We start from the raw sequence: 13,731 nt of genomic DNA on the forward strand, positions 1-13,731 counted from the left end.
TACTACATACATTGCATATATGCATGCATAGATATGTGTGGCTATTTTTAAAGGACAAATGTCACTAGTAAATGATAGAAAAAGCTCATTATTCTACCTTTATTTTCTAATTTTTTTTGTAAACACTACCACCCAAACCCAAAAACATAAAAATAAAAAGGATGACCATTTTTTAACCAGGTGGGGAAACAGTCCCCAGGGAATCTCATTCAGACTGATGTTATGTCTGCAGCCACTTCTCTGCCAACCCTGGCATTTCTTGACAAGTTTGGCATGCCTCCCTTACACGGGGAGCATCAATCTCTATGGGCAGCTACACACCAGTTCTTGTAAGGATGAAGGCTATGCCAAATGGCTTCCAGTGTGTATACATAATTATCTCTTGTGTGACAGATACTAGCTGTCTCATTCTCACTCAATACTAAGCTCTTTAAGAAGTAGAGATTTTTTTCCCCTTTGTTCCCCATAACACATACATAGAGAATACTTAGTGCAGAATTTTCACGACACTGTAGAATCTGTCCGCATACATGTGATTGAATTGACATATTTCTACTGTATTTCCTCCCCACCCCAACCCCCACAAAACTGTCTGTCTGGTTTTAGGAGACAAGTTTACTCTTGAAATCCTAAATTTTAATTTCTTAGCTATCATAAGGTGTTTGTTTCAGAAGCAAACATATATACTTGTATATAAACAAGTATCATTTTTATCACCTAAAGCTTGGGGGTTTTAAAGATTTTTTTATTATTGATTGATTTTAGAGAGAGGATGGGGAGAGAGAGAGAGAAAGGGGGTGTGGAAAGAACAGGAAGCATCAACACATAGTAGTTGCTTCTCATATGAGCCTTGACCGGGCAAGCCTGGGGTTTCAAACCAGTAACCTCAGTGTTCCAGGTCAATGCTTTCTCCACTGCACCACCACAGGTCAGGTAAAGTCTGAGTATGGATTAGGAAGATATATATTATACTGATTTGGAATAAAGTGGTGGTATTCTTTATTTCAGATGACTCAGCTCCTCTACAAATAAACTGTAATGCCCAAGCTCAGATAGCCTTACTATAGTTTATTTAAACATGCACGCACACACACACATTTTTTAAAAGCAGTGTAATGTGAATTTGGACCCTTACATTACATCATATACAAAAACTAACGCAAATAGATCGAATACCTAAACAGAAGAGTTCGTGGAAGAAAACATAGAGGAAAGCTTACTAACATTGGACTTGGCAATGATTTCTTGGATATGACACCAAAAGCATAGACAACAAAAGTAAATATAAATTGGACTATTATCAAAATTAAAAACGTCTGTACATCAAAGGACACGTCAACATAGGGAAAGGCAACCTACACAGTGGGAGATCATACTTGCACATCATGTATCTGATAGGTGGGTTAACATCCCGACAATATAAAGAACTGCAACTCAACAACAACGACAACAACAAAAAGATTAAAACATGGACAAAGGAATTGAGTAGCTATTTCTCCAAAGAAGACACCTACATGGCCAGCAAGCATCTGAAAAGATGCTCAACATCACTAGTTGTCAGGGATATGCAAATCAAACCCACAGTGAGCGATGGGTCCTCGTACCCATTAGAATGGCTAGTATCAAAAAAAGAAAGCAAATGTTGGCCAGGATGTGGAAAAATTGGAACCCTTGTGCACCATGGGCATAAATGTGAAATAGTACAGCTTGTTTGGAAAAATGGTGTGACAGTTCCTCAGAAAATTAAAAATAGAATACTTTATGATTCAGAAATTCCCTGTGTGGGTATATATCCAAAAAAATGGAAAGCAGGGTTGCAAAGAGATATTTGTACTGTATATCCATGTTTGTATTAGCAATATTCACAATAGCCAAAAGGTGAAGCAACCCAACCCACTGATGAATGAATAGATAAAATGAGTATGTATGTCAATGAAATATTATTCACCTTGAAAAGGAAGGAAATTCTTTTTTTTCTAAGAGGAAGGAAATTCTGACATTTTTAAATAGATTTGGTCCCTAAAACAGAACATTTGTTTACCAAACTGGTATTTTTACCACTTAGGAATATTTATTGAGTCTACACTGTAAAGTCTCTAAGAGAAACCAGAAGAAAATGGATCATATATATGCAGCCTCTAGTATGGATGAAGAATGAGTTATATCATTTTAAAAATGCCTAAGATGCCTGACCTGTGGTGGCGCAGTGGATAAAGCGTCGACCTGAACGCTGAGGTCACCAGTTCGAAACCCTGCACTTGCCTGGTCAAGGCACATATGGGAGTTGATGCTTCCTGCTCCTCCCCCCTTCTCTCTCTCTCTCTCTCTCCCCTCTCTCTAAAATGAATAAATAAAAAAAAATTTTTAAATGCCTAAGATGACTCGCCTCTTTCTCTTTGTACTTGATGAAATTAAGAATGTGACAAAAATCAAAGTCACTAAAAATGATTTTTATAAAGTATTAATTTTTGGCACTGGTTTCTCAAAGTAGTTCTTACATAATGTAACACTAAGATCTCTTCTTTGTGTACATCAAAATCCACATTGACCAAGATGTCCTGAGGAAGAGAAAATATTAATTTAATTAAGATATTGTCAGGGCTTGACTTGGAACATACAGTTTTGGGGGGTTTTTTTGTTTTGTTTTGTTTTTTTATTAATTTTACTAGGGTGACATCAATAAATCAGGGTACAATGTTCAAAGAAAACATGTCCAGGTTATCTTGTCAATCAATTATGTTGCATACCCATCACCCAAAGTCAGATTGCAAAACATACGGCTTTTGATGGCTGACAGGACACTTTGCAGCGGCTGAAATAACCACACCATTTAGTCCTGCGCTAACTGCTGTATCTGCTCACAGCCCCATCTGTAAGCACAAACGTAAACATCTGAAACATAAAGGTGACGTTCTTGAAACAGAAAACTTCTTCCACAGAGAACATACACATTCTAAAGTTAATACCAAGGCATCTTTGATTACTACCAGACTGCGCTGAACGAGAAAGTGAGGCTGTCAAACCAAGCCTTTGTTTACAGAGCATATAATCTAATTACCTGAGGATCAGTGTGAGAAAATAGGCTGGGCTCTGACTTCACATCAATGCACTTTTAATATTTCAGACAATCTATTTTATGTTTAGTTTTGGAGCAAGCAACTTGACCAAAAATGACTGTGCAGAGTAGCCTGGAAATAAGACTTGCCATTTCTACTAGGTAGGTGCACACATACAGGATGTTCAAAAGTAAAGTTGCCTACTTCCTGCACAGTTTACTGAGACATATCATTATGTAAGTGAATTTTAAATGCAAGCATCAACTTGGCATTAGGAAGACCTCTCAGCGCCAATATGAAAATCAAGTACACCATGGTTGTTTTATATTATATACGAATTGCCAGCATTTAATATAGTTCCTGTACAGCACATTTTGTGCAGGGAGCCAAAAAAATAGGTTGACATTGTGAAGCTCAGTGATCAGGGAGGAGGACCAAAGGTATAACTTGAAGGTTCGACATTTATTTGTAGTTCCCACAATCTTGTTTTCATTATCATGAGCTTAAATAAGTATTAGCAGTCTTTCTATCAAAGAAATTAGTCTTTGTGTGAATGGACTATAAATAAAATGGTTATACAGTGGGAGAATAGGAGCATGTAATGAAACTTGATTTCCAGCCAAACAAACATATGGACATTAAAAATTTAAAGAAAGCGAAACGTGAACTCTATGGGTCCCGTGTGGGATGATTGAAGTCATCCACTCACACGTGTGTCTGGATTCTGTCCGTTTGAGAGCACAAAATTCTTTCAGGCAGGGGACTGCTCTGACTGTCTAGGGGTGTTAGATGTGAGAAGACATGGTTTCCTGCAGGGAGAAACGGGGGTGAGGCAGTTTTCAACAGTTACCATGTTTTTGTTCAACACATTTTATTGGGTAATGGGATACTAAACTTCATGACACAGGCAGCCTCAGCAATTAGAGAGCATGGGCTGTTATCTCAGAGCAAGTAATGACACTTTATTGTGTACGAAGAGTTATTTCCCAAATACCTGCAAGGTTTTCATTGGATAATCTCAGACCTCATGTTAATTTCATACATTCACTTATAGTCTAAGACAGTCATTCATTCAAAAACCTTGATCGAACACCTATAAATTAGACAACCTCCTAATAAACAAAACATATCACCTTATGTATCTCTACCAAAATGGTCCAACCATTCATGTAACCCTAGGAATAATACTCTTGTATACCTCTGAGCTTCCCTAGACATCTGTGGTAAAGTACCAAAACAATAGGATGAATTAAAGTTGAGTAATCTACTTGAACTTCTTATGAATTTTTAAATCAGTGAACCGCCTGTTGAATAACACAAAAAGCATTTTTCAGGTACTTTGTTGTTGTTGTCTTCACTCTTAAAACTGAGTTTGTACAAAATGCTAAATAGAAAGTAATGCTGTTCACTGAGTATTTTGATAAGACAGGGAATCAATGGCGGAGCAACATAAAACCGTCCACACAAATGAATGTGCACCCTGTGAAATTCCCTACTACACAGTGAGGTTGAGGTAATTTTGAGTGAGCTACTATGCTAAATCAATCAACAACAACAAAAAATACAGATTATATAAACTGCAAATTTCACTGTTTAAATATTTTATATTTCTTTTTCAGTACAACAGTTAGTTCTTTTTTTTCCCAAGTAACATTACTTTGGGAGTCGTCATGAACAAACTATGGCTCTTAACAACGGCGCAGACTCTGTGTGTGGGAGAAAAACAAAAGTGGTAGGGAGACATCATTTCCAACAGTTACCAAAGATTTTATCAACACATTTTATTGGAGCATATGCTCCTAATCTTCATGACATACGCAGTATAATTATAACATATGGCATTATCTCAGAGCAGTAACGATGTCTCCACTTTGGGTAAAGGGTCCTATTAATTATCTTACTGCTAGGTCCAGTTTGGTTATAAATGTTCCACTAGTTTTATCTGCGTTTTCTTGCTTTGTCTGGTTTTCTTCATCTCTTGTCAGGTTTCATCTTCCTCCAGGAAGTTTTCTGGGAGCATCAAGACTGAGTTGGGCTTCCCCAGAATGTTCTTGTAGCACCCTGTACTTATTCTTCCATTTTACTTCTATTAGATTTCCTTAGATAATATTGTGTCTACCTGCCTAGTCGCCCCTCCCCAGGGTATATTCTATGAAGCAGAACTGCCTCATTTACCTCTTTATCCCCAGCATCTAGCAAAATACTGAGAACATAAGGTTGCCCAGTATATACTTATTGAGTGGATGAAATAATGAATGAATAAATCTATGACTGAGAATCCATAGGCCTGGCTTCTAGCCCTAGCCATTAACTGTTTGTCTGGCTTTTTGGCAGATCACTCACACTTCTCTGTCTTAAGGTCCCCAAGTTCAAAATGAGCGGTGTGGGCAAGATGATTTTTAAAAACATCACAGATCTTAGTCTATGCGTGTCTGTAATGAGCCCTTCAGAGTAACCCCTCCTTGAGAGCTCCACTGTGTTTGCCTGAGGAACACTTTTCTGAACTTCACATGCCATGTTGAAGGAAAATTGCTTCCATGAGAAAGTGTAACTAACAGCCCAAAATACAGAGCATTTGTTTAGCTTTTGAGGCAAGGTCTGGAACTACTGCAGACTCTGTACGAACTACTGGCTGTACCATGTTGAGACTATCACAGAAAATCAAATAGTACATAATAAAATAAAATAGGGCCCCGTTTTACCCATAACAGCACAGATAAATAACAATATAAATCTTATCTCATTTAACCATTTTATTAGCCATTTTAAAAATAAGCTCAATATACAATAAGTCAATTGGACTATGAAGATGAACATATAACTCTATTACCATTATCTAGATAAATATGTCTTGGCAATTGTTTAAATGACTTCAACCAGAAATTAATTAGAGAAGAGAAAAAAGAATATGGCAGATGTCATCTTGAGTACAGAGTAAATAACCTTGAGGTGTTCAAATGGGTGTGGATTAGGTACTGGTTCTGTCCCAGGAAATCTGTACATCAGGAGAATTTACTTTAATTATCTTTTGATTTGTCTGTCTTAGCTGTCTGTTCCTAGTCTAGCCAAAGAGATTGGTCAGATAATAATAGTCAGCCTTCAGTCAGGGTTTACAATGTGTCAGGCACCGTGACTGGAAGTGACAAGTGTTCCCACAGGGTAGAAAATGATCAATTAAACAGGGAGGACCGAGATTTGCATGTGGCCTCTGCTACCTGCTTGCTCTGGTTGTCTTCCCGGTATAGCTCCTGGAACGTACTAAGTGCACAGTTTTGTTTGTTGAATTAATAAATTAGTAAACAGATGGAAAGATGGGAATTCCAGAAGTAGGTGGAGAGACCAGAAATGTGAAGACAGTTCGGGGAGTTGGTCAAGATAGCAACAAAATTCCCTTTTTGAAATAAGCTCTATGTTGCGACAGAGATAAATGATTTGTCACAGAAATGTGTTTGTGACTTCCAATGTGTGTTTGTGACCTGCACTGTGCGTGTGTGTGTGTGTGTGTGTGTTGGTGTTTTCTTGTGATAGCACATATAATCATTTTAAAATGAAGGTCTCAACTTAAAAATGAGATTTAGGTATTATATTCCAATTTATAGCCAAACCAAATGTGACAGAATATAAACTCCTGACACGAAAGGAGTATAATGGAAATCTTGGCAGTCCCTCAAGTATGCTTCTAGAATATATCATAATATTTTAACTCTTTATATTTAGGCCTGGAGTAGGGTTAAATTACAGCATTTTTCCCTATGGGCATTTAACCCAATCATTGTAATTGAATCCGTTTGCTTGCTCATTTTTCTATGATCATTAGACTTTTTCCTACTCGGACAGTAATCAATAGATTTACAAAAGATTTATTAAGGCACAATTTTTTAACTGCAGCAAAAAAGGGGGTCACAGTATTTCCAATACCATTAAACTTGTCAAACAATGACTCCAAATAGCAAAAGGCGATACAATGTAGTCTGAGATGCAAGGAGTTACTGGTGGAGTCTAGAAGTGCAAATTGGAAAACCAGCCCTCGAAGACTGAGCATTCATTATTAGGTGATCTTGGTGATGACACAGGGTGGTCAGGGGCTGCAGCTATTGCCCGTGCCTTGAAAGTACATGCCTAGTAAGAAATATAAAGGAAGCCATAGGGAAGTTGACATTCCTGAAGAAAAGCCAAGCAGGACAATGATTAATAGAGCACGTCTGGGTTAGAGGTTGGTCTGTTGGGAGAGTACCTCCTGGGTAGAATTTCCCAACTCCTGCCATTGCTACAGCACACATTATTGAAGACCTGGAACATTCCACAGTGGACAAGGGGCTCTGCCTTGTGGAGGAATAGGTCTTAACACAGGGGTTGGGAACCTTTTTGGCTGAGAGAGCCATGAATGCCACATATTTTAAAATGTAATTCCGTGAGAGCCATACAACGACCCGTGTACCTTACGCATTATCCAATAAAAATTTGGTGTTGTCCCGGAGGACAGCTGTGATTGGCTCCAGCCACCCATATGAGTGGTAGGAAATGAATGGATTGTAATACATGAGAATGTTTTATATTTTTAACAGTATTATTTTTTTTTATTAAAGATTTGTCTGCGAGCCAGATGCAGCCATCAAAAGAGTCACATCTAGCTCGCGAGCCATAGGTTCCCGACCCCTGTCTTACCAAGAGGGCGCCAGAGACATTGATAGTTCTTTCAGTGACAAATGTGCCAGAGAGGATTCTCCACCTGGAAAAAAATGTCCCTGAGAGTCCATTTTTATTGTCTCCACAATGTCATAGGCAGAGGCCATGGTAGCAGCTAGGATAAAGGTCTTAAGAAGTCTATTTGTCATTGATCAGTATAAAATTGGACCCATTTTAGTGCCTTCTGATGACAAAATCTAAACCACACACTGGGATCAAGGTGGATGAACAGAAGAGGGGTTAGGGCATCATGAGGGCAGGAGGTGGACTCTCCTGAGGGAATCTCCTCTGTGTGTGTGTTGGGGAAGCAACTAATCATTCATTGAATTTCTTTTCCGTTCAGTGACTAAGAAAAAAAGTGCTGGGGAATGTTACGAGGCAATTGCTTTTCTGTTTGCCTCCGAGTTCTCTAAAACTTGAATGCCCACAGAGCAGTCCTGGCTGCTTGCCCCTTCTCTTCCTTGCTCCCTAAGGAGAACCGAGTTATCTGACTGGGAGATGGCATCCATGGTCTCTATTTCTCAACTGAGTAGGACTGACCCACAAAGGGTGTCAAGCCCTAGATTGTCTCTGGTCCTGAAGGTCTCTGTGGGCAGGCTGGCCCAAGATCTAGACTTGATGCGGACCAGCCAGGCCCTGTCATTGGCAGATCTAAAGTCACATTATCCAGTTCTCTTTATCAGTAATAAAGCTGACATTTTCATTTCTTCCTAGGTCTGATTTCTCAAATGGATCTGAACACGAGAGGAGAAGAAAAGGATGTTATTTACCGCCTTTCTGAACACCAGTACAGTTCCCTAGGAGGCCTGTGCTGTGGCCCCAGCTCAGAGAACTCCCTCCCTTTATGACAAGCAAATGCCTAACATCTGAGAAGACTTAACCTCAATTTTGACTTTTCATAAAATAAAGAAAATATGTAGTGGAGAGGCCAGAAACAAAGAGTGGCACACCTTGGTTAGAACTCCTGGTCCATCATGACGCAAGCATGGGCATAGCATACCATTTTCTCCCAACTCGCTTTCTCTCTTATTCAACATTGAATATTAATGAAAACATTTAAAAAGCATCTAGTATTATTATGCCTGATACAATAGTTATTCAGCACACATTATTCTTGTTAGTATCAGTAATGCCTTCCTAAGCGAAAGCACACTTTTGAGAACATGGGTCACAGTGTTCTTTTTTTTTTTTTAGTCCCTTATAGTCACTAGATATTTATTCGTTTTCATTCAGTCTTTTTCCCTGAAGAATGAGTGACAGAGTCCAAACTAAAGGAGGTTTGCTTTATTTGTGAAATAAAAAGTGCAACGTAAAAATCCTATAAGGAAACATCTGTCATGTGAAATTCATAAGCTTCTTCACTGGGGAAAGTTCTAGTCTCTGCTCTGTTATTTATGGTGCAGGGTTAAGATCATGTTGGGTGGCCCAGCTGTTCGGCCTGTGCATCTGGAATGTCGGGCACTGCGTGCTTCTCAAATCCAAAAGCAATAGCTCCTTCCCTTCTGCTCCTGCTCAAGAGGGAATTGGAGTTAGCTGGACCAAAAGCTGAGTAGAGTTATAAACCAAAGCTAGGCGTCGCTGCTTCCAGCCTGCATGCTTTCTGTGGTTTATAATGTGATCGGTAACCAGGAAGGTTCCATACAACCAGCTCATTGCATGTGGGTTTAAAACGTCTTTAATAACAAAATTAATAACACCGGCAACTGCCTCCACTGAGGAGAGGCACCCTGTTTATTCAAGAATATGGCATGAGAGTAATCCAGCTCCTGGCACGTGATTTATTTCTTAAGGACCCAAATCAAATGACCCATGTTAGAAGTCTTTTATTAAAGCTTCATGCATGTAGTGCTTACTTGATTTTTAGAAGGGATTCAACAAGCAATGTAGGAAAGTAAAGGGAGAAAGAGTAGAAAGGGTTAAAAAAAACAACAACCCAACCTCTTGTTAACATGAAATCAATTTTAGAGATTTTTTTTTTGTTTAATCGTTGAAAGACTGATATTACTGGACCAAATGATAGTCACTCTATAAAGAAAACACTATACCACTTCTCAAAGTATTTCTTAATATGCATCTAAAGTTTCATTGTTAAAGAGTCAAATTTTCCAAATCAGAGAAAAGTATTACTTCATGGTTCCCAAGTTTCCAATCATTTAACATATGAAGCATTGAAGTTTAAGAGTCCAGGGTTCCAAGTGAAAAGCATCTGTTTGATGTCGGCAAGGTCTCTGACAAATTCAGCGTTAAAAGACTCTTTGCGCCGCTCTTTGAAAATATATCACTTTGTAATAAATCTCCAGGCTCTGACACACTCAGTGATGAGGTTTGCTTTATGGACTTAGGCAAGAGCATCTGTGAGCTGCACCTGGCGCTCCCTGAGATGAGAGGGGCAAGTTTTAAGACTAAATGAATGTCCAACTCAAGTTCAGGTGCTGACCTAAATACTTTTCTTTATGTTCAGAACACACATCGTCAAAATGAGTGACCACGCCTGTCCTGCCAAACTTTGTATTTCTTCTCCATTTCTGGAAAAGAAGAGAAGTAGTGAAAAAGGCAAGGCATTAAGGATGCTGAACTATTAGTTATGAAAGTGGCTGAGTCTGTGTCATCATGGCACATGGACACTGAGGTTCATTGTAGGGGCCAATGGATTTTCACACAGAATGAACTCAACATCAAATGCTCTATTTTGTAGTTGCTTTGGGGCATAAAGACTGTCGTAAAATGGATATCTTACTCAGCATTGAGGAATATTGTAATGATGAGTTAGACACCAAGAAGTAATGCACTTATTTAAGAAAATTATACTGAATCTTTACCAAAGAACCTTGAGCTACCACAGATAAGCACAAAGAAAATGAATCCCACCATCTCGAAATAACTACTTTGGTATATGTTAATTTCTCTTCTATATAATATAGACCCCTTCACAAAGTAGTCAAGATAGTGGAACATCATTCCAAATCCATCTCTCTCTCTCTGTGATATGTGTGTGTATACACACATACATATATTCATGTTAATGGCTGCATAATGTTCCATTATATGGATATGAATGGGTGTCATTTCTTAATATAAGAAAAGACCTGTCTTTCCTGCACTGCTTCCAACAATCAAAATCCACTCAGCCAGCAACTTGCACAAAGCATGAGCCAGACTAGGCTAGAGTCTGCCGCAGGCATTTTACTTCTGAATATTAAAGAAAGACATTTCAATGAAAATAAAAAAGAAACCAAGCCCCAGCCAAATAACTAGGAAACTGTTATCAGGAGATTGTGGTTTTATTTTGTTTTTTTATCATTCTCTATTTTTTTAAAAAACATACTAGATACACACACACACACACACACACACGAGCATTGGTAGGTGTGACATGTGACTTCTTTTACCTGATATTCAGCCTTTATAAAAATGGGAACACCTTGTTTGTGGCCTTTTTTCTCTTATCACTTAAAATTATGAATGTGTTTAGTATTCATCCATATTATTGAATGCCCCTCATTCCTGTTAAAATACATGTAATCATCCATTCTGATGCTGATGGACATTTGAGTTGTTATAGGTACAGGTGTGTGTGTGTGTGTGTGTGGGTTGCCATTATGAAATGAACACCACTGACATGAATACTCTGGCACATGTCTCCTGACACATGCTTAGGAATATCTAGGAGTAAAAACCCTGAATCATAGATCATGCTAATATTTGCCAGAGAGTAAAATGTCAAATCATTTTCCAAAGTGGATCATACCAATATACACTCTTACCCAAAGTACACAAGCATGCACAAAAGTACTAGTTGCTCCATATTTTCACTGACACTGAATACATCCTATATGTTCCGTTTCAGCTACTATTGTGGGAGTGCATGCAGTAGTATGAACTGTATTTTAGTGAGCATTTCCCTGCGTACCTGTTCATATGTTTATTACACATTTGGATGTTTTCTTTTGAAAAGTGTCTGCTTATATCCATTACCCATTTTCCACTGTTTTTTTTTCTTTTATAATCTAAGTGCAAAAATTTTAAAGAACGCATTCTGAGTTGAATAAGTTGGTGGCAAATATTTTCTCTTATTCTCTGACCTACCCTTCTACTTGACAGTATCTTCTGTTCAACAGAAACTAGATTCTCTTAATAATTTGTTTGTTTTTAGTTTTTTATGTAGAGGTCATGTGTATTTCTTATTTATTCATAAATGTATGGGTTTTTATGCTGTCGTAAAATTTTAAAATTTATTATTGTTTGTTTATTGCTAGTGTATAGAAATATGGTTTGGCTTCATAGCTCTGGAGTGAGGAAAACTTATTAACTTCACTTGTTAACTTTATCATTTGGTTGTAAATCATTTGGGTTTTCTATGCTTAAAATAATTTTGTCTCTGAATATTGCAGTTTTATTTTTTGTCTCTCCAATTCTGATGCCTCTCATTTTTTTTTCTTGTTTTGCTGCACTGATTAGGATCTCTAGTATGATATTGACTAGAGAGGGCAATGCTGTCTTTATTCCCAGTATCAAGGAGAAATCATTCAATAAATCAAAATTAAATATGATACAGATATTTTGTAGCTACCCTTCATCAAATTAAAGAGGTTTCCTTCTACTTCTAGATTCTAAGGCTGAAAGAAAATCCACATGTGCTTTTCCCTTAATGTGATAAACTGCACTGATTGGATTATGAATTGAAAGCCCATTTGGTCATGACATACTATTCTTTTTATGTATTGTTGGATTTGGTTGCTAATATTTTGTTTAAAATATTTCATTTATTTTCATAAGATAAATTTGCCTGTAATTTTCCTCTTTGAAATGTTCTTATCAGGTTTTTCTATCAAAGTTTAATTGTATCATAAAATAAGTTGGGAAGTGTTCCTTTTTTCCTATTCTCTAGAAGAGTTTTTATAATATTGGTTTTATTGCTTCCTTAAATGTTGAGAGAATTCACAAGTGAAACCATCTGGGCTTAGAGTTTTCTTTGTGGCAAAGTTACTTAATAACTAATTCAATTCCTTAATAGGAAAGGGGCTATTTTGACTTTCTCTTTATTTTTATGTTCAAGTTGGTAAGGTGTGTTTTTCAAGAAATGTGTACATTTAAACATTTATTGCACATTTAAAATTTTTTAAAATGTTCAGATTGGCATATAATTGTTTATAATTTTCTCTTATATTTTGAATATCTGTACCAAATGTAGTGAAGGTTCTTTTTACCAGAAGGCTAATTTAAGCCCCTCCCCCTGTCTTATTAGTTGGGAGGGATGGGGGAAACAGGAAGTGATTGCAAATGGATATGGTGTTTAGTGCAGTGTAATGGAAATGTCCTAAAACTAATTACTGAGATACTTGCACAATTCTGTGAATATATTAAAAGCCAGTGAATACTTTAAAGGGATAAATTATATGGTATGTGAATTATGTCTTGATTAAGCTTTTAAGACCATAAGATAGAGATAACAAAGAAAGGAATTGAAAGAGTTATAGAACTTGATGCATTTAAATGGATAAAGAATGTGCAGCATCTGTTCTTAAGAGGGTTTTCAGAGAAGGGACTTACTATGAGAATTTTATGATGAATTGTAGAACCAAAATAATAAGATTATATGAGAAAAACTTTACTTAGGTAATTGTTATGTAAAGGCACTTCAAATTCATTTGAGGAAGAGCAAACATTCTAAAACTTTTATCTTTTTGGAATACAAGATGTTAAGGGGGGAATCTGAGGGGGAGCAGAGTATTTTGCTGAAGAGACTAATTGGTTTTATTCTTTTAAATATTCCACGAGGAGTGTATGATCATTAAACTAGAGACAGAAATGTTAATGCTATCAAAATGAAACTAGTAAAACTTTCAAATACTCATGTGCTTGCAACAGCAAGGAAAACAAAGAGGAAATACATTAAAACAATCAAGTTACAGTCAACTTTAAATTGTTAACTTTCTTTCAAAGTTATAAGGAAAATAATTTAATTAACCAGTCTGGTTTCAGTCATAGT

General features: G+C 37.2%; 1 protein-coding gene across 1 annotated transcript in view; it reads left to right on the forward strand.

The window, feature by feature from the left end:
* LYPLAL1 (lysophospholipase like 1) overlaps nt 1–11,138 on the forward strand; it is a 64,930-nt gene extending 53,792 nt beyond the window's left edge. Inside the window, exon 6 of the mRNA XM_066380230.1 lies at nt 8,457–11,138. The gene's annotated coding sequence lies outside the window, so the exon portion shown is untranslated. The remainder of the gene's footprint in view (nt 1–8,456) is intronic.
* Nucleotides 11,139–13,731: the final 2,593 nt, after the last annotated feature.

Source organism: Saccopteryx leptura, chromosome 1 (assembly GCF_036850995.1).
Source record: "Saccopteryx leptura isolate mSacLep1 chromosome 1, mSacLep1_pri_phased_curated, whole genome shotgun sequence".
Taxonomy (NCBI): Eukaryota; Metazoa; Chordata; class Mammalia; order Chiroptera; family Emballonuridae; genus Saccopteryx; species Saccopteryx leptura.